At 50.1% G+C, this 22307-nt stretch overlaps 1 long non-coding RNA gene across 2 annotated transcripts; it reads right to left on the minus strand.

Annotated features, from left to right (window-relative positions):
• Positions 1 to 1123: 1123 nt before the first annotated feature.
• Positions 1124 to 21400, minus strand: LOC147091025 (uncharacterized). 2 transcript variants are annotated; one of them, XR_015075360.1, is made up of 3 exons: positions 21336 to 21400; positions 3968 to 4162; positions 1124 to 1197 (listed from the first exon to the last, which is right to left on the minus strand). It is a non-coding gene; the product is annotated as an uncharacterized LOC147091025 (long non-coding RNA). The 2 variants fall into 2 exon arrangements; XR_015075361.1 differs by lacking the exon at positions 21336 to 21400 and adding an exon at positions 20892 to 20958.
• Between the last annotated feature and the right edge of the window lie 907 nt (positions 21401 to 22307).

A 22307-nucleotide genomic window follows, 5' to 3' on the forward strand; every position in this document is an offset into this window, starting at 1 on the left:
GCCTGGGAGTGAGGGAGAGGGAGAGAGGGGGGCCTGGGAGTGAGGGAGGGGGAGAGAGGGGGGCCTGGGAGTGAGGGAGGGGGAGAGATGGGGGCCTGGGAGTGAGGGAGTGTGGTAAACCACTGTATTGTATATTGCCACCTCTGGGTGGCGCTGTGTATGGAGGCATGCCTCAGCTGACTCCACCCACCACTGTGTGGGTTTCGTTCAGACTTGTTCAGTCACTCACGAAGAAGCATGGTCTCTTCTTAGCTAATAAAAGCCTTATTCATCTCTTCTTTCGACTCATCATCTCTTCTTCGACTCATCACCTTTTATGAAGTAATTGATAAGCGTATCAGGGAGGGGGAGAGGGGGGCCTGGGAGTGAGGGAGGGGGAGAGAGGGGGGCCTGGGAGTGAGGGAGGGGGAGAGAGGGGGGCCTGGGAGTGAGGGAGGGGGAGAGAGGGGGGCCTGGGAGTGAGGGAGGGGGAGAGAGGGGGGCCTGGGAGTGAGGGAGGGGGAGAGAGGGGGGCCTGGGAGTGAGGGAGGGGGAGAGAGGGGGGCCTGGGAGTGAGGGAGAGGGAGAGAGGGGGGCCTGGGAGTGAGGGAGAGGGAGAGAGGGGGGCCTGGGAGTGAGGAGAGGGAGAGAGGGGGGCCTGGGAGTGAGGGAGAGGGAGAGAGGGGGGCCTGGGAGTGAGGAGAGGGAGAGAGGGGGGCCTGGGAGTGAGGGAGAGGGAGAGAGGGGGGCCTGGGAGTGAGGAGAGAGAGAGAGAGAGGGCCTGGGAGTGAGGGAGAGAGAGAGAGAGGGGCCTGGGAGTGAGGGAGAGAGAGAGAAGGGTCGAGTTACAGGCCTGGGAGAGGAGCGGTTTTTCATTCTATTTTCTAAGTTATCTGAGATAAAGTCCCTCCCGTTGTTTCTCTGACACCCACGGACTGTGGGACGGTTTGGACCTGCCCACAGGGCTCCCCAGTGCCGTTAGAATTGGCGAGAGGAGACTTCAATTCTCCCCCTTCCTTGTGGAGAAACACCTGGGCTTCTTATTGAACCCGCTCCCCAGCCCAAAACCGTTAGGGAGCTCTTGGGAGCCTCTGGTCCGGCGGGGAATAGGAAAGGAGCCTTTGCCTTTAACAGTGCAATGCCAGAGATGATTTATTTTTTTACCTTGGTGAAAACTGCCTTCAGTTTCTCGGCAGCAACAGAATTGACTTTCTCCAGCTGTAACAAAGAAAGCACGCTGAGATATCAAGATCGGCTCCACCATCACTTACCTTCAGGGGTCTCTCAGCATTCAGCAACCCCCCCACCACCCCTTCCTCGAAAGCTAAGCTGCTGAGCCCAATGGGTAAGTGGGCCGGTGTGGGTCTCAGCCCTACCACTGCAAGGTCCCAGGTGCGCTGAGTGGGCTGCTCTCAGTTGGGGGCAGTGGGTATGGGGAGGGTGTACAATTGGTGTTCTGGGGTCTGAGACAGATCCCCAGACACAGTGTTGGTGGTAGGCCAACGTAGGACATACAGCACAGAAACAGGCCATTCGGTCCAAACCTAACCCCATCAAAGCATCCTTCTATTCCTTTCTCCCTCATGTAGATGCAAGGAGGATGTTTCCCCCTGGCTGGAGAGTCTAGAACCAGGGGTCACAGTCTCAGGATAAGGGGTCGGCCATTGAAGACTGAGATGAGGAGGAATTTCTTCACTCAGAGGGTTGTGAATCTTTGGAATTCTCTGCCCCAGAGGGCTGAGAAAGCTGAGCCTTGGAGTATATTCAAGGCTGAGATTGATAGATTTTTGGATATTACAGGAATCAAGGGCTATGGGGATAGTGCAGGAAAGTGGAGATGAGGTAGAAGATCAGCCATGATCGCATTGAATGGCGGAGCAGGCTCGAGGGGCTGAATAGCCGACTCCTGCTCCTATTTCTTTTGTTCTTATCTGTTTATCCAGCTTCCCCTTAAATGCATCTATGCCATTCGCTTCAACCACTTCCTGTATTAGCGAGTTCTACATTCTAACCACTCGCTGGTCTGAATTTCCTGTTGATTTTTTTAGTGACTATCTTATGTTTATGGCCACTAGTCCTGGTCTTCCTCCCCCCCTCCACCCACCACAAGTGGAAACATCATCTCTGTCTAACCCTGTCAAACAAATAAGGTTTCAGGACTCACTGAAAGTTAACATGCAGGTACAGCAAGCAATTAGGAAAGCAAATGGTATGTTGGCCTTTATTACAAGAGGATTTGAGTATAAGAGTAAAGACGCCTTACTGCATTTATATAGGGCCCTGGTGAGACCACACCTGGAGTATTGTGTACAGTTTTGGTCTCCTTACCTAAGGAAGGATATAATTGCCACAGAGGGAGTGCAACGAAGGTTCACCAGACTGGTTCCTGGGATGGGGGATTGTCCTATGAGGAGAGATTGAGTAGACTTGACCGAGATTCTCCAGAGTTTAGAAGAATGAGAGGTGATCTCATTGAAACATACAAAATTCTTACAGGGCTTGTCAGGGTAGATGTTTCCCCTGGCTGGGGAGTCTAGAACCAGGGGTCACAGTCTCAGATTAAGGGGTCGGCCATTTAGGACTGAGATGAGGAGAAATTTCTTCACTCAGAGGGTGGTGAATCTTTGGAATTCTCTGCCCCAGAGGGCTGTGGAGGCTCAGTCGTTGAGTATATTCAAGACTGAGATCGATAGATGTTTGAATATTAAGGGAATCAAGGGATATGGGGATAGTTCAGGAAAGAGGAGATGAGGTGGAAGATCAGCCATGATCTTATTGAATGGCGGAGCAGGCTCGAGGGGCCGAATGGCCGACTCCTGCTCCCTTATGTTCGTAAACTGAATTCACATTCTCATGGTGGGATTTGAACTCACGTGCTACTGGATTATTTATGTAAGAAGTCACACAACACCAGGTTATAGTCCAACAGCTTTATTTGAAATCACAAGCTTTCGGAGCGTTGCTCCTTCGTCACTTCACCTGAAGAAGGAGCAGCGCTCCGAAAGCTTGTGATTTCAAACAAAGCTGTTGGACTATAACCTGGTGTTGTGTGGCTTCTTACATTTCTCCACCCCAGTCCAACTCCGGCATCTCCACACCAGGATTATTTATCCAGGCTTCTGGATCACTAGTCCAGTAACACAACCACTGCACCACTGTTCCCGTACGGATTGATGCCTGATGGAAAGGGCCTATGTCTGGACCACAGGTGAGAGATCAACAGCTTGCATTTATATCGCACCTTTAACATAGTAAAACATCCCAAGGCGCACCACAGGAGCGATTATCAAACCAAAGGCTTGGTCAAAAAGGTAGGTTTTAAGGAGCGTCTTAAAGGAGGAGAGAGAGGCGGAGAGGTTTAGGGAGGGAATTCCAGAGCTTAGGGCCCGGGTGGCTGAAGGCACGGCCGCCAATGGTGGAGCGATTAAAATCGGGGGATGCTCAAGAGGTCGGAATTGGAGGAGCGCAGAGATCTCGGAGTGTTGTGGGGCTGGAGGAGGTCACAGAGATAGGGAGGGAGGGGTGAGGCGCGAGGCCATGGAGGGATTTGAGTACAAGGGTGAGAATTTAAATATCGAGGCGTTGCTTGACCGGGAGCCAATGTAGGTCAGCGAGCACAGTGGGGGCGGGTGGGTGATGGGCGAACGGGACTTGGCGCGAGTTAGGAGAGGATTGAGTTGGGCTGTGATGCCCCACATACCCGAATAGTCTGTCAAGACCCACTGGCTAGGCTCACGTGTGGGGAAAAAAGGCAAGGCAGCTGAGGGAGAATAAAGAAATAAAACAATGGGCCTGCAAACGCTGGCTGCCAATCAAATAATGCGGTGGGATCTTCCCATGCAGGATGTGCAGGAAGAAGGAGTGGACAGCACGGATGATTGGCAACCAGCGAACATCAACAATCTTTACGCACATCGTAGATCAGTCGTGCTAACAATTTATCTTAAGGGAACCTCCTTCGATTCAGAACAGTTCCAACAGAACGCACCTCATTGAAGACCGGGTACATCACAGTATAGAGTGCCATGGAAACAGTCGGATTAACAACTGAAGGCGTGTCCGTCTGGGCCATGGTGACACTGTCAGAAGAAAGAAAGAACTTGCATTTATATAGCGCCTTTCACCACCTCGGGACGGTCCAAAGCCCTTCACAGCCAATGAAGTACTTTTTGAAGTGTGGTCACTGTAGGAAACACGGCAGCCAATTAGCACACAGCAAGCACCCACAAACAGCATTGAGATTTAACTAGATAATCTGCTTTTTGTTTTAGTGATGTTGGTTGGGGGGTAAGGACACCAGGGAGAACTCCCCCTGCTCTTCTTCGAAATAGAACCATGGGATCTTTTACATCCACCTGAGAGAGCAGACGGGGCCTCGGTTTAACATCTCAACCGAAAGACGGCAACTCCGACATTGCGGCGCTCCCTCAGTACTGCCCCTCTGACAGTGCGGCGCTACCTCAGTACTGCCCCTCCGACAGTGCGGCGCTCCTGCAGTACAGCCCCTCCGACAGTGCGGCGCTCCCTCAGTACTGCCCCTTCGACAGTGCGGCACTCCCTCACTACTGCCCCTCCGACAGTGCGGCACTCCCTCAGTACTGCCCCTCCGACCATGCGAAGCTTCCTCAGTACAGCCCCTCCGACAGTGCGGCACTCCCTCAGTACTGCCCCTCTGACAGTGCGGCGCTCCCTCAGTACTGCCCCTCCGACAGTACGGCACTCCCTCAGTACTGCCCCTCCGACAGTGCAGCACTCCCTCAGTACTGCCCCTCCGACAGTGCGGCGCTCCCTCAGTACTGCCCCTCCGACCATGCGAAGCTTCCTCAGTACAGCCCCTCCGACAGTGCGGCACTCCCTCAGTACAGCCCCTCCGACAGTGCGGCGCTCCCTCAGTACTGCTCCTCCGACAGTGCGGCACTCCCTCAGTACTGCCCCTCCGACAGTGCGGCGTTCCCTCAGTACTGCCCCTCCAACAGTGCGGCATTCCCTCAGTACTGCCCCTCCGACAGTGCACCGCTCCCTCAGTACCACCCCTCTTAAAGTGCGGCGCTCCCTCAGTACCGCCCGTCCCACACTGCGGCGCTCCCTGAGTACTGCCCCTCCGACAGTGCGGCGCTCCCTTAATACTGCCCCTCCGACAGTGCGGTGCTCCCTCAGCACTGCCCCTCCGACAGTGCGGCGCTTCCTCAGTACCGCCCCTCCGACAGTGCGGCGCTCCCTCAGTACCACCCCTCCGACAGTGCGGCACTTCCTCAGGAGCGCCCCTCCGACAATGCGGCGCTCCCTCAGCACTGCCCCTCCGACAGTGCAGCGCTCCCTCAGCACTGCCCCTCCGACAGTGCAGCGCTCCCTCAGCACCACCCCTCCGACAGTGCGGCGCTCCCTCAGTACTGCCCCTCCAACAGTGTGGCGCTCCCTCAGTACTGCCCCTCCGACAGTGTGGCGCTCCCTCAGTACTGCCCCTCCAACATTGCGGCGCTCCCTCAGTACTGCCCCTCCGACAGTGCGGCGCTCCCTCAGCACTGCCCCTCCGACAGTGCGGCGCTCCCTCAGCACTGCCCCTCCGATAGTGCAGCGCTCCCTCAGCACTGCCCCTCCGACAGTGCGGCGCTCCCTCAGTACTGCTCCTCCGACCGTGCGGCACTCCCTCAGTACTGCCCCTCCGACAGTGCGGCGTTCCCTCAGTACTGCCCCTCCAACAGTGCGGCGCTCCCTCAGTACTGCCCCTCCGACAGTGCGGCACTCCCTCAGTACAGCCCCTCCGACAGTGCGGCGCTCCCTCAGTACTGCTCCTCCGACCGTGCGGCACTCCCTCAGTACTGCCCCTCCGACAGTGCGGCGTTCCCTCAGTACTGCCCCTCCGACAGTGCGGCATTCCCTCAGTACTGCCCCTCCGACAGAGCACCGCTCCCTCAGTACTGCCCCTCTTAAAGTGCGGCGCTCCCTCAGTACCGCCCGTCCCACACTGCGGCGCTCCCTGAGTACTGCCCCTTCGACAGTGCGGCGCTCCCTCAGCACTGCCCCTCCGACAGTGCGGTGCTCCCTCAGTACTGACCCTCTGACAGTGCGGCGCTCCCTCAGTACTGACCCTCCGACCGTGCGAAGCTTCCTCGGTACTGCCCCTCCGACAGTGCGGCACTCCCTCAGTACAGCCCCTCCGACAGTGCGGCGCTCCCTCAGTACTGCTCCTCCGACAGTGCGGCACTCCCTCAGTACTGCCCCTCCAACAGTGCGGCGTTCCCTCAGTACTGCCCCTCCGACAGTGCGGCATTCCCTCAGTACTGCCCCTCCGACAGTGCACCGCTCCCTCAGTACCGCCCCTCTTAAAGTGCGGCGCTCCCTCAGTACCGCCCGTCCCACACTGCGGCGCTCCCTGAGTACTGCCCCTCCGACAGTGCGGCGCTCCCTTAATACTGCCCCTCCGACAGTGCGCTGCTCCCTCAGCACTGCCCCTCCGACAGTGCGGCGCTCCCTCAGTACTGACCCTCTGACAGTGCGGCGCTCCCTCAGCACTGCCCCTCCGACAGTGCGGCGCTTCCTCAGTACCGCCCCTCCGACAGTGCGGCGCTCCCTCAGTACCACCCCTCCGACAGTGCGGCGCTCCCTCAGCATCACCCCTCCGACAGTGCGGCGCTCCCTCAGTACTGCCCCTCCAACAGTGTGGCGCTCCCTCAGTACTGCCCCTCCGACAGTGTGGCGCTCCCTCAGTACTGCCCCTCCAACATTGCGGCGCTCCCTCAGTACTGCCCCTCCGACAGTGCGGCGCTCCCTCAGCACTGCCCCTCCGACAGTGCGGCGCTCCCTCAGCACTGCCCCTCCGATAGTGCAGCGCTCCCTCAGCACTGCCCCTCCGACAGTGCGGCGCTCCCTCAATACTGCCCCTCCAACAGTGCGGCGCTCCCTCGGTACTGCCCCTCCGACAGTGCAGCGCTCCCTCAGTACTGACCCTCTGACAGTGCGGCGCTCCCTCAGCACTGCCCCTCCGACAGTGCGGCGCTTCCTCAGTACCGCCCCTCCGACAGTGCGGCGCTCCCTCAGTACCACCCCTCCGACAGTGCGGCGCTCCCTCAGCATCACCCCTCCGACAGTGCGGCGCTCCCTCAGTACTGCCCCTCCAACAGTGTGGCGCTCCCTCAGTACTGCCCCTCCGACAGTGTGGCGCTCCCTCAGTACTGCCCCTCCAACATTGCGGCGCTCCCTCAGTACTGCCCCTCCGACAGTGCGGCGCTCCCTCAGCACTGCCCCTCCGACAGTGCGGCGCTCCCTCAGCACTGCCCCTCCGATAGTGCAGCGCTCCCTCAGCACTGCCCCTCCGACAGTGCGGCGCTCCCTCAATACTGCCCCTCCAACAGTGCGGCGCTCCCTCGGTACTGCCCCTCCGACAGTGCAGCGCTCCCTCAGTACTGCCCCTCCGACAGTGCGGCGCTCCCTCAGTACTGCCCCTGCGACAGTGCGGCTCTCCCTCAGCACTGCCCCTGCGACAGTGCGACGCTCCCTCAGCTCTGCCCCTCCGACAGTGCTGCGCTCCCTCAGCACTGCTCCTCCAACAGTGCGACGCTCCCTCAGCACTGCCCCTCCGACAGTGCGGCGCTTCCTCAGCACCGCACTGGAGTGTCAGCCTAGATTTTTGTGATCAAACCTCTCTCGATAGATGTGAAGAGCGGCCCTTTTTTTTCAGGACCCCCTCTCCACCGCTTCCAACAGTATGGCGCCGTCCCATAATAGGCCGTGCTAATGGGGTAGACCACGCTCGTGACCCCGATCCCCGGGATTCAAGGTGGGCTCTGCATCCTGGGGTGGGCCTGCTCCACCACACTTCTGGTGTAGACCCACAGGAACGTAGAGTTTGATGGAAGATAAGCCCTCGGGTTACCAACCCTCCAAGTTCGGTCAGGAGTCTCCAGGTATCGAAGATTAATCTCCGAGACATGGTTGAGAGCTAGCCCAGGGAGAACAAAAATCATTGGCCCAGTAATTCCGTTCCAAACGCGTGAGTACGGTCGGGGTACTCACGCGTCTGGCCGGAGGAAATGCCGGTTTTCAGCATGCACAGCGCGTGCGGAGAAAACCGGCATTTCCTGTTCTCTGAACGAAGGGGTTCAGAGGCACAGCGCGTGCGACTGCACAGGCAGCGCGTGCGCAGTGAACTTCGTCGATTTCATTCATGGATTCAGTGAGGTTAAGTCCTTACAACTTACACATGAAAAAAGCATGTGTAAAGTTGCTCCAGAGGCTGCGGAGGAAGATACATTTTATCGTGGAGCTTCTGAAAGGCAATATTTTTGTTTGGGAAAGGGAGGAAAGTTATTTTAAGAAATGATGAGGTAAGTTTTAAAGTTTAATTTTTTTTTTAAACGGGTTTTCAGTACTGTAGGTAGAAGGAGCAATTGTGGCTGTGTGAATTGAATTTGCTGTGTTTATTAAATGTGAAAATGACTGTTCTAAAATGAGTAATGTAACATTTCCAACATTTTTAAGAAAGAAACTTTTCATCAGTATTATATTCTTTTAAGTAATTATGTATGTATGTCCGTATATATTCCTTTACGTATATGTATATATTCCTTTACTTATGTGTATGAATGTATGTATTTAATTATGATTTTCCAATAAGTTACTTTCTCTGAAAGTCATAATTAAATACATACATTCATACACATAAGTAAAGGAATATATACATACATATACGCAAAGGAATATATACAGACATACATACATAATTACTTAAAATATATTACTGATGAAAAGTTTCTTTCTTAAAAATGTTGGAGTCATTTTCACATTTAATAAACACAGCAAATTCAATTCACATAGCCACAATTGCTCCTTCTACCTACAGTACTGAAAACCCGTTTTAAAAAACAAAAATAAACTTTAAAACTTACCTCAGCATTTCTTAAAATAACTTTCCTCCCTTTCCCAAACAAAACCTTTCAGAAGCTCCACGATAAAATATATCTTCCTCCGCAGCCTCTGGAGCAACTGTACTCATGCTTTTTTCATGTGTAAGTTGTAAGGACTTAACCTCACTGAAAGCATGAATGAAACCGGCGAATTTTACTGCGCACGCGTTGCCTGTGCAGTTGCACGCGTTCTGCCTCTGAACCCCTTCGTTCAGAGGACAGGAAATGCCGGTTTCCCCCGCATGCGCTGTGCATGCTGAAAACCAGCATTTCCTCCGGCCAGACGCGTGAGTACCCCGACCGTACTCACGCGTTTGGAACGGAATTACTGGGCCAACATTTTACATGTCAATAAAATGAAAAATTTAACAATTGCACGATTTGCCCCCTCGCATCTGCGACTGAGGGTCCAAGGAGGTGCATTGCGCAAGAGGTCATCGTCGCACGTATCCTCACACTGTTCCCTTTCGGGAACTGTATGAAGTGGTGGAAGGATTTCTGGCCACATTAACGCTCCTTCCGTGACCATAACCATCTTCATACCAGCCATTAGGGTGGTTAGTCCTATGGCGTGAGGGTTTTACGGGCTCCCACAACCCATCTGAGGGGGGGGCGGGCCACCCACACTCGCGGATGCAAGTATCCCGCTGGATGTCCACCCAGAATTTATAGTTGGAGCTCCGACTCCACTTGCTGGGACTGTCTGGAGCGGGGTTCGAAACCCTACTCCTTCTGGCCCAGCGGCGGGGATGCTTACCGCTACGCAAAAGGCCCACTCCGCGCAAAAGGTGACACCCATACGTTTCCTGCGCCTTTTCCCTCCCCGTGACTGGAGCCCTATGCTGCCACTTGAAAGACCAAGCTATCATTGTATGATTTCTTTGTGGGTTCAATGATGAGTCATTTATGAAAGAGAATGAGTTTTAATCTAAAGTCTGTTCAACTCTTTATACAGCATTGCAGGAGCTATCATGCTAGTGATGCATCTAGAACGAAACTGAAACTAAACTAACTCCCTTGCTTCTCTCAGTCACATGCCCTCTGCTGGTCAGGCACAAGCAATCAATACATGCAAACATGCTATTAAGGCATCATAATCGAACAGGCAAATACCATCTCTATTTGCTGATATCATTACATCTCCTTTTCTTAAAACAAAAGTATTTTACTTTTAACTAACAACATGTTTTCTTTGTATTAATCTGCATTTTAACTGTAACACTTAATGAACTTACATTATCATTATCATGATCAAGGTTTTTTAACCTTGCTTTGTGTGTTCACATGAAATATGTCAATACACTAGAACTTGAAGAAAGAATAAGATAACATTACTTCCTTCTATAACAATAGTCCTTAAATTTGCTCAATGAGTCTCTCAGGAGGCTTCACGTGTCTTGAGGATTTTCTGATTGATTGTCCTTGAATCTGAGTTGTTGCCTCAGATGATTGGTTCTCAGCTGTGTGATCAGGTTGTTCAACAGTATCAGTCTCTTGACCTGCTGTGGCTGGTCCCATGAGAAGATCTCGACGATTTCTTCTCAGAACAGCACCCTCATCTGTCTGAATGGTGTTAGATCTTGGTTGAACTTCACTCAGGACAGTTCCCTTCTGAGTCCATGTGTTTGTTTTGTCTTTGAACCTTACTTGGTCACCAGTGTGGAGTTCAGGTAGGTTTTGTGTTCCTCTGTCATAGTAGTACTTTTGCTTTTCTTTCTGTTGTTCTTTGAACTTCCTCACTTTCTCCCCCTCTTTTGTTTTCAGGAGGTTCTCCGGGATGGGTAGGTTTGACCTTAGCATACGTCCCATAAGGAGTTGGGCTGGTGACATACCACACTCGAGCGGCGTTGTGCGGTATACAAGCATGCTTTGGTAGAAGTCAGTTCCACTGTCTTTTGCCTTGTACATCAGTCTTTTCACTGTCTGGACCGATTTTTCCACTAGTCCATTGGACTGTGGATAGTGAGGACTTGACGTTGTGTGGACAAAGTCCCACTCTTTGGCAAAGTGTCGGAAACTTGCATTGTAAAACTGAGGTCCGTTGTCTGTGAAGACCTCGCTTGCCACGCCATGTCTGGAGAATATGGCTTTCATACATGTTATCACAGCATCTGCAGTGGTGGTGTGCAGTCTACAAACCTCTGGATACAGGGAGTAATAGTCTGTGACTACAAGATAGTCCTTCCCTTGACATATGAATAGGTCAGCGCCTACCTTCTGGTAAGGTCTGTCTGGCGCTGGGTGTGGCTTTAGTGGTTCTACCGGATTGCTTGCTCGATATTTCAGGCATATTGTGCAGTTTGACACCTCATTTGTCACATCTTGGTTGATTCGTGGCCAGTACATCACCTCTCGTGCTCTTTTCTTACACTTTTCGATTCCCAGATGTCCTCCATGGATCTTTTTTAACATCTCTTTTCTCAGACTCTTTGGGATAACTATTTTACTTCCTTTGTAGATGATGTCTTCAACCACTGATAGTTCTGCCCTGCAGTTCCAGTACACTGCCATGTCAGGTGAGCAGTCTTGCTTCATGTTGGGCCATCCATCCAAGATGCTTTTCCTCAGTCGTCTCATTGTTTCATCTTTGTTTGTCTCATTCTTTATGAGCTCCATTTTTGCATCTGCTATGTGCAGTGCACTTGTGATCATGTCCACGTAGGCGTTCACTTTTTCATCCATTGTGGTGTTTGCGGGCTCACTTGGGTCAACAGCTCTGGACAACGTGTCTGCTGTATACATCAGTTTACCCGGTGTGTACGCAACATTCAGTGTATAGCGTTGCAGCCTGATCATCATTCTTTGTATTCTAAGCGGACAGCTATTTAGTGGCTTTTGGAACAATGCAATCAAGGGCTTATGGTCAGTCTCTACACTGATTGCTTGTCCTGCCACAAACTGGTGAAATCTTTCACAGGCGTATGTGATGCTGAGCAGCTCCTTTTCTATTTGAGCATATCGCGTCTCCGCGTCTGTCATTGAGCACGATGCATATGCAATAGGTTGCCAGTAGTCATATTGTTGCAGAAGAACAGCACCGAGCCCACTCTGTGATGCATCTGATGATATCTTGATGGGTCTTGCTGGGTCATAAAACCTCAGAACTGGTTCCTCTGTGAGCAGTTTCTTTAGATCGCTCCATGACTTCTCATGCTCATGATTCCATTCCCATTCTATGTTCTTTTCAGTTAGTCTTCTCAGTGGCGCCATCTTTTCTGAGAGGTTGGATATGAATTTCCCCATGTAGTTGATCATTCCATTAAACCTCTGCACGTCCTTTTTGCATTGTGGCTTTGGCATATTCTCAATGGCGGACACCTTTCTGGGATCTGGTCTGACGCCCTCACCGCTAAGGATATCTCCCACGAATGTCAGTTCTGTCACCCCGAGCTGGCATTTCTCTCTATTCAGCTTCAGGTTTGTTTTCCTTGTTGCTTCCAGCACTTTTTTCAGTCTCTCGTCATGCTCAGTTCTCGTGGTTCCCCATACTATGATGTCATCCATTGATGTATCAACTCCCTCCAGGTGCTCATAGGTCATATGGATAGTCTTGTGATACACTTCAGGAGCTGAGGCAATGCCAAATGGTAACCTTAGGAATCTGTATCTGCCAAATGGACTGTTGAACGTGCACAGTCTTGAACTTGCTTCGTCCAGCTTCATCTGCCAAAATCCTGATGATGCATCTAACTTGCTGAAATATTTTGCATTTGCAAACTGTGCCATGATTTCCTCACGTGTAGGAAGCTTGAAGTGCTCTCTCTTTATTGCTCTGTTTAGATCTCTTGGATCCAGGCAAATTCTGAGCTTTCCATTCTTTTTGTCCACTATGACGAGGGAACTCACCCACTCAGTTGGCTCATCTATCTTCTGAATCACATTCAGGCTTTCCATCCTGTCCAACTCTGCCTTCAGTTGCTTTTGAAGAGCAAACAGAACTTTTCTGCATGGATGTATGACCGGTGTCATGCTTTTATCTACTCTGATCGTGTGTTCTCCTGGAATGCAGCCTAGACCCTTAAATAGGTCTTTGTACTCTTTCATGAGTTCATCATAGACTGTCTCTCCTTCGCTTTCCACAATGAGGACTCTCTTTACCAGGTTCAGTCTCTCACAGGCTTTTAAACCTAGTATGGCTTGCACATCCTTTGGCACCACGATTAATGCTAGCGTGTGCTCTCTGTCCTTGTGTGTCACTTTGACAATGCATCTTCCTTTCACTGGTATTTCAGTACCTGAGTATCCTGTCACTTTCACTTTGATTCCATGTATCTTTGGTCTGGGTCTAATTTTCTTAAAATCAGTCTCTGATATCACATTAACTTGTGCTCCAGTATCCAATTTAAATGGAATGTGTATGTCATTCACTTTTAGTGTCAACATCCAGTCTCTTTCTTCTTTTTTATTTTCAGACAGAACATCTACATAAAACTCCTCTATGTCTTTTTCATCTACTGCATGGACCTTGCTTTGTTGCATTTGGTTCTTACAGCAACGGGCATAATGGTTGTTTTTGTTGCAACTATTGCATTTTTTACCATATGCTGGACACTTTTTTGGTGGATGCTGTGCACCGCATCGACTACATGACTTTCGATTGTCCCTTTCATTTTCGTTCGCTGGCCACGCCTCTTTTTTCACATTGGCGCTCGTTTTGTTAAACGGTTTGTATCCGTTCTTTCTCACTGCATCCACGTTGCAGCTATTGTCACTGAACAGCTCCATTGCCTGCAACTTCACAGTCTCTGTAGCCCTACACAGTGCTATGGCTTTTCCCAGGTCTAGATCTTGCTCCCTTAGCAGTCTTTCCCTTAGACCATTATCTGGAATACCACACACCAGTCTGTCTTTTATCAGCGAGTCTGTCAGTCCCCCAAATTCACATGTTTTGCTTCGGTTTCTCAGTTCAGTCACATACTGATCAATAGTCTCTCCCGTTTTCTGTACACATGTGAAAAATCTGTGCCTCTCAAACGTCACGTTACGTTTAGGTATGCAGTAGGCCTCAAACTGTTCCATTATTTTATCTAGCTTCATTTTGTCTCCATTAGCAGCGAATGTGAAGTTATTATACACCTCCAGCGCTTCATCACCCACGACATGTAAGAACATTGACGATTTCTTTTTATTACTTTTCTCGTCAGCTCCGATTGCTGATAAATACAACCCCACACGTTGTTTGAATCTCCTCCAATTTTCAGCCACATTACCTGTCAACTGAAGCGTCGCCGGTGGGAGTAAACCTTCCATTTTTCACTTCATTAGCTATTCTCTAATGGTAAGTAACGATGTTCTCTTTTGGCTTGCTAATTTGTGGAGAGCTGATTTAACTTCAGATTTTTTCTCTTCATCTCTTTCAATCACTTCTGACACCATGTATTGATTTCTTTGTGGGTTCAAAGACGAGACATTTATGAAAGAGAATGAGTTTTATCTAAAGTCTGTACAACTCTTTATACAGCTTTTACAGGAGACATCAAGCTAGTGATGCATCTAGAACGAAACCGAAACTAAACTAACTCCCTTGCTTCTCTCGGTCACATGCCCTCTGCTGGTCAGGCACAAGCAATCAATACATGCAAACATGCTATTAAGGCATCATAATCGAACAGGCAAATACCATCTCTATTTGCTGATATCATGACAATCATCTGTCCTTTTTGCGGCGCCTTTGACTTCTCATTACCAATGATGAGCAGGCGCTGCGCCTCCACCTCGTTGAGGAGATTGCTGAGGTCATCATCAGTTCAATTGTGAGTTCTTTTAATGCCGTGAATTGTGCTCATTCCAGCCATTTCACGTTGCTAATCGGAGTGGGCCTTTGGCGTAGCGGTAGGATCCCCGCCGCTGGGCCAGACGGGGTAGGGTTTCAAACCCCGCTCCAGACAGTCCCGGCAAGTGGAGTCGGAGCTCCGGCTCTAAATTCTGGGTTGACATCCAGCGGGATACTTGCGTCCGTGGGTGTGGGTGGCCCCCCCTCCTCGTATAGCTTGTGGGAGCCCGTGAAACCCTTCCGCCATAGGACTAACCACCCTAATGGCTGGTTCAAAGATAGTTACGGTCACAGAATGAGCGTTAATCACGGCCATAAATCCTTCCACCACTTCATACAGTTCACCAAAGGGAACAGTGTGAAGACACGTATGACGACAACTGTTGTGTATGTACCTTTAAGAGAATAACTGGTCTCAGACTGCAGTACCGGCAGTGACCACCCTTGTATAAAAGGCGCTAGAGAATCTCTGTTTTGTTAGATTCGTTTATGCCTTTCACCAGTAAAGTTCTGTTTGTTTCTCTCCTGCTAGTCCGTGTCTCAATCATTCATGGACTTAACACTGGCGACGAGTTAGAAATGAACTTACCTGCAACTCAGCAGCAGCTCCAACGACGTGTTGAAGGTCGGAGCCAGAAGAAAGAAAAAAAAAAAAATAGGCCATTGAAACTCGAGAAACGGGCGTCGACCGACAATCATCGAGTTCAAAACTTGCAGGAGAGACTGTCCAGAGCCAGGCTGGGTTCCTCGGTCCGTGGTTTCCCAGCTAGTCGGGCTGGTGGCAGGTAGTGCTCTGATCCTTCCTGGGCTGCGGCGGGCTGAAGCTCGATCGGGTGGCCTTTCAACGGGGCCGGGCAGCGAGTCGGGAAGCAAGGAGAGAGAGAGAGGGTGGAGCACACAGGGCGCGGCCGGTGTTTCGAAGCTGGGCAGCGTTCGGACCTCAGAAGAGGGAGGGAAGTGTCCCAGAGGGTCCGCTCCATGACGGGAAGATAATAAAAGAAAACGAATTAATATTTAACGCGCAGGAAACCGTGGAAAGCAGTGCTAACAACAGCAGGGAAGAAGGAAAAGCGCGGGAGGCGCCATTTTGTTAAATCGGAGAAGAAGGCAAAGCGCGGGAGGCGCCATTTTAGATTTGCAAGATGCCGAAGACTGGCTGTATCACTGCTTTTGATAATACATTAGAGAACTGGACCACGTATGTGGAAAGAGTTGAGGTATATTTCGAGGCAAACGATATAGCGGAGGGGAAAAAGGCATCGGTATTGTTAAACTTAATGGGCGCTAGAACGTACGGCCTATTGCGGGACCTGATTACTCCAGCCAAACTGAAGGCGAAGAGTTTTAACGAAATTGTTGCTGTTCTACAGGAGCACTTAAACCTTGCACCGCTGTTGATAGCAGAAAGATTTAAATTCCACAGGAGAACTCAGCACAAAGATGAGAGCAATGCTGAGTATCTTACGGAACTACGCAAGCTATCAAAGCACTGCCAGTTCGGAGCAGGACTGGCAGATACCCTACGGGACAAATTTGTCTGTGGACTCCTGAGTGAAGGAACACAGAAGAAGTTACTCGCAGAAAAAGAGCTGACGCTAGATAAGGCTTTCAGCGTGGCAATATCGTATGAAGCAGCAGCCAGGGGAGCTGCAGAAATTCAACAAAAAGCACAGGAATACGGCACCCACGAAATGACACGGGGATTTGCAAAATGTTATTGCTGCGGCAGAACTAACCATGACCAGAAGGACTGCTGGTCCAAAGACAAAATATGCAGACAATGCGGAAAGATTGGACACATTGCACGAGTTTGTAGGTCTGGGAAGAAGACCAGCGACAACAAAAAGGCTACTAAGGAACCGTACAAGAAAGTACAAAAGATGACGGACAGTAGTTCCGAAGACCAGATGAGCGATAGTGAATCCGGAAACAGAAGACTAAGCTGTCTCAAACTTCACAATGTAATCGCAAAAGAGGATCACCGAACCATTTGGGTCACTCTCACGATAGCAGGGTCCCAAGTTAAAATGGAATTGGATACAGGATCAGCGCTAACCGTCATGAATCGATGAGACTATGAGCGGCTATTTTCACACATACCCTTGAGAGAGACATCCATCGTCTTGACGACGTATACGGGGCAAAAAGTATACCCCAGAGGAAAAATAAGGGTGCCTGTCGAATACAATGGCAAGAAAATACAGAAATTGTACCTCTACATACTGCCAAATGGTGGACCACCGTTATTGGGACGGGAATGGATCAGGAAGATAAACTTAGATTGGCATTCCATTCATGCAATGACGGTGGACGGTAAAAAAGATGAAGACGTCACTCCTGGACGATTGTCAACAATCTTAGCTAACGCCAAAGAGGTATTTCAACAAGAACTGGGCACGCTTAAAGGCGTAACCGCCTCGATAAAAATAGAAGAGAATGCAGTTCCCAAGTTTTTCAAAGCGAGACCGGTACCATATGCAATTCGCCCAGCCGTCGAGGCAGAGCTGGAGAATCTGGAGAAGGCGGGCGTGTTGTCTAAGGTCGACTGGAGCGAGTGGGCGACACCCATCGTTCCTGTCATGAAGAAAACGTTAACCAATAAGTCCGGAGAGCCAAGGAAGATTCGCATCTGTGGGGATTTCAAGGTGACGGTGAACCCTGTCCTTCGCACAGTACAATATCCTCTTCCAAGGATAGAAGACATCTTCGCCTCGCTGTCTGGAGGGACGCGTTTTACAAAAATTGACCTAGCACAAGCATATTTGCAGTTGGAGGTTGAAGAGTCCTCTAGGAAGTATCTCACGATAAACACTCACAAAGGTCTTTACCAGTATCATCGATTGGTATTCGGAGTAGCATCGGCTCCGGCGATATGGCAAAGAGCGATGGAACAAGTCCTGCAAGGGGTTCCGGGGACTCAGTGTTACTTGGACGACATCCTTGTAACAGGTGAAGATGACAGTGAACACCTTAACAACCTAGAACAGGTGCTCACTAGACTACGGGAACATGGGCTGCGAGCCAACCGCCCCAAGTGCGAATTTTTTAAGAAACAGATATCGTATTGTGGCCACGTGATTGATGAAGAGGGGTTACATAAGTCCCCTGACAAAATTGAAGCGGTTGTTAAGGCCCCAGCACCTGAAAATGTGTCGCAGCTGAGGTCATTCCTCGGGTTGGTGAATTACTATCATAAGTTTTTGCCGAATTTGTCGACAATTCTGCACCCACTGAACGCCCTGCTACGAATGGGGGTAGCATGGAAATGGAGCAATGATTGTAAGCGTGCTTTTCAGAAGAGTAAGGACTTAATCACTTCAAAGGAAGTATTGGCTCACTACAACCCAGCACTGCCAATCAGGCTGGCGTGTGATGCGTCTCCCTACGACATTGGGGCGGAACTGTCACATAAATTCCTTGATGGTTCGGAGAGGCCGATAGCTTTTGCGTCACGCTCGTTAACTTCTGCCGAGCGTAACTACGCCCAGATTGACAGAGAGGCCCTCAGCCTAGTGTGGGGGGTGAAGAAGTTCAATCACTATCTGCACGGTCAAAAATTTACTCTACTAACCGATCATCAACCTCTTGTCTCCATTTTCAACCCTCAGAAGGGCGTACCGATAATGACAGCACAACGGCTGCAGAGATGGTCCCTTTTCCTAGGGGCACACCAATATGACATCGAGTACAAAGGAACTAAACAGCATGGAAATGCTGATGGATTGTCACGTCTACCGTTGCCCACGGTGGAAGAAGAAGACCTTGCAGTGGATCCAATGGAGTTATTCCACTCGATCATAGTCGAATGTCTCCCTGTGACGAATGCAAACATAGAAAAGGAAACACGGAATGACCCGACACTATCACGGGTCTATGATTTAACGGTGAAGGGATGGCCAGCACATGGCGAACCACTGCTGCCAGCATTCTCGCCGAGAAGAGAACAGCTGTCAGTGTGCAGAGGAACCTTGATGTGTGGATCCAGAGTAGTAATTCCACCTAAGTTGACGGATAGAGTGCTCAATGAGCTTTATGAGGGTCATCTGGGTGGGGTAAAAATGAAGAGCTTAGCCAGAGCGTTTGTGTGGTGGCCGGGAATCGATAGAGAAATCGAAGAGATGACCAAGAGCTGTGCAGGATGCCAGAAGGTCCAAAACGCCCCACCACAAGCTCCTCTGCATCCATGGGAGTGGCCCTCATCTCCATGGCAAAGGGTGCACATTGATTTTGCTGGTCCCTTCATGGACTCGATGTTTTTAATTGCGGTGGATGCACATTCAAAGTGGCCAGAGGTAATAAAAACGTCCTCAACCACCACGGAAAAAACTATCACAGTTTTACGAACCATATTCGCCAGGAATGGGCTGCCTGAACAGATTTGCTCTGACAATGGACCACAGTTTGTGTCTGAAGAGTTCCGGAGGTTCTTAAAGAACAATGGTGTTAAGCATTACACATCTGCCCCATATCATCCAGCCACTAATGGATTGGCTGAGAGGTTTGTCCAAACATTCAAGAAGGCTATCAAGGCAATGTGTAATGAAGATATACCCCTACAACACAAGGTGGACAACTTCTTGTTTGCCTACCGGAGTGCGACACATGCGGTTACCAACCAAATTCCAGCCATGATGTTCTTCAATCGAAGACTACGATGCCGCTTGGATTTGGTTAAGCCAAACGTCCGAAGAGATGTGGAGAACAGGCAGTTTCAGAATATGAATGAAAGGCCGACCAGGAGTTTTAAGATAGGTCAACCAGTTTTGGCCCGGGACTACCGCACTGAGAAATGGCAACCAGAAACGATTTGTACACGACAAGGACCTCTCATGTTGCCGTGGACGTTGGGGAGAGCATTGTAAGACGACATGCTGACCAGATTCTAGAGTCACTGGAAAACGTCAACTCCACACCACGATCTGATACACCTGGTAATGAAATCGACGTTCCAATTGCAGCTACCGCAGAACCGGTAATATTGGAAGCAGATGAACCAAACAATGACATTGATTCCGACTCAACATTGCCAGAAGAACCTGATACCCCAAAGAGGCGTTATCCAGACAGAATCAGGAAGTCTCCTCAAAGACTGAACTTATAATTGCTTAAACTTAACCAATGTATCTAGCAATAGTAATTGTGATTGTAATTAGTTATCATTAGTTGTTAAATGAATGTTATGTACTGTTTATCTAAAAGGGGAGGAATTGTTGTGTATGTACCTTTAAGAGAATAACTGGTCTCAGACTACAGTACCGGCAGTGACCACCCCTGTATAAAAGGCGCTAGAGAGCCTCTGTTTTGTTAGATTCGTTTATGCCTTTCACCAGTAAAGTTCTGTTTGTTTCTCTCCTGCTAGTTCGTGTCTCAATCATTCACGGACTTAACAACGACATTGCTAAATAAATAAATGGAATGAAAAAAATTCTTTCAGGGCTTTTAAAAGTCTTTAAATTGCTTTAATTCTGTTTAAAACTACTTCAGATTCTTCAAAATAATGTAAACGTTTTTAAAAGTTTATAAAAGTTACCAAAAGCTTCATAAAAATACCAAAAACCTATTTAAAATGCTGCTCTGCATGTAAAAATGCTTAGCAGCTTGTGAGAAACATTGGGGGCGTGTCCTGTTAAACTGAGACCTCAAGGGGCGTGTCTCAGTTGCACAGCGCGCTACAGGCTTCGCGCTGGCTGCACTCCTGGGCGGTGTGACGTCAGACGCTGCCCGGGATTCTTCTCTTTCAAACAGGAATTCCAGGCGTCCCTGGAGGTGAACGGCAGGCGCGTCGGGTGAGTGCAGATCGGGGGCTTGCACGCGCGGCAAGCCCCCGACCCGAATTTCTGCCCCATTAAAACCTTTCTTCCAATTCCTTTGAACACTTTCATTTATTATTGGAGATGACAGGGTTGGGGAGGGGTTAGGCTGTCCTACTGGGACGGGGCAGTGGGAGGCAAGAGATCCTGTGATGGAACCTCCATCTTACATCCGATCAGAGTTGGGAACCCTCTCCAGCCCACTCAGTTGGATCAATTTCCAACGTGGGATCCCCAGTTCGCAATCACCCCTCCTTGAAGCAGCACTATCTCCCTTGCTCACATCGTCCGCATGCCCGATACGAGACTCCCAAAGCAAGCGCTCTAACTCGGAGCTCCGACACGGCAAGAGAGCCCCGAGGTGGGCAGAGGAAACACTTCAAGGACACCCTCAAAGCCTTCTTGAAAAAGTGCAACATCCCTCACCACCGACACCTGGGAATCCCTGGCCCAAGACCGCACAAAGTGAAGGAGAAGCATCCGGGAAGGTGCCAAACACCTCGAGTCTCTTCGCCGGGAGCAAGCGGAAGCCAAGCGCAAACAGCGGAAGGAGCGCACGTCAACCCAAGCATCCCACCCACCCGCCCCCTTCAACCACCATCTGCCCCACCTGTGACAGAGACTGTCAGTCCCGCATTGGACTCATCAGTCACCTGAGAACTCATTTTTAATGTGGAAGCAAGTCATCCTCGATTCTGAGGGACTGCCTAAGAAGGAGAGACTATCTCTCCTCCCCCAGCATGCCTGAGGGAGAAGATCCTCAATCGCACCCGTACGGTACTCCCGAGACTTTTATTTTGGGGTGGGGGCTGGGGGGTCTCTGTTACTTTTCCTTCTCGATAACCCAGCGCGGAAGAAAAACGTACTCACCTCTAGCGGGAAACACTGCAATCGAACCCTCGCACCACAAGTGGAGCGGGAGGTTAATCATTGACGGTTTAGAACAGCTGAAGTGGACTTTGACAGGTCACCACTGGCGGGGGAAGATTGCCATCAGGAACCTGCACCTCACACACCAGTAAAAAAGCAAAATACTGCAGATACTGGAAATCGGAAATAAAAACAGTAAATGCTGGAAGCACCCAGCAGGTCAGGCAGCATCTGTAGAAAGAGAAACACAGTTAACGTTACAGGTCGATGACCCTTTGTCACAACACCAGAACCATAGAAACATAGAAGATAGGAGCAGGAGTAGGCCATTCGGCCCCTCGAGCCTGTTCCGCCATTTAATGAGATCATGGCTGATCATCCACATTCAGTACCCTGTGACGTAATAAAACTCACTACGCACTTGGTTGGAGTGTAAAGCAAGGTTTTAATCAACTTGTTTCAGAACATGGAGGTCTAGTTGTATTTCACCAGCTCCTTGTCTTACAAAATGTCCCTGAGAACATGGAGGTCTAGTTGTATTTCACTAGCTCCTTGTCTTACAAAATGTCCCTGCGAAGCTGGGCCCACGCCCGAGTATTTATACTCCTTGGACGGCGCCACCAGCTGGCCGCCCAGCGTTATTTCATAAGTAGTTTCTTGATGATGAGATTTATAACACCCTCTCCCTGCCTTCTCCCCATTTCCCTTGATCCCTTTAGCCTTAAAAAATATATCCAACTCCTTCTTGAATATATTTAATGAATTGGCCTCCACTGCCTTCTGTGGCAGAGAATTCCACAGGTTCACCACTCTCAGGGTGAAGAAATTCCTCCTCATCTCTGTCCTAAATGGCTTACCCCTTATCCTTAGACTGTGACCCCTGGTTCTGGACTCCCCGGCCATCGGGAACATCCTTCCTGCATCTAGTCTGTCTAGTCCTGTTAGAATTTGATAAGTTTCAATGAGATCCCC

Source organism: Somniosus microcephalus, unplaced genomic scaffold (genome assembly GCF_052327205.1).
Source record: "Somniosus microcephalus isolate GS21.2 unplaced genomic scaffold, FLI_Smic_1.0 unresolved_chr4, whole genome shotgun sequence".
NCBI classification, from domain to species: Eukaryota; Metazoa; Chordata; class Chondrichthyes; order Squaliformes; family Somniosidae; genus Somniosus; species Somniosus microcephalus.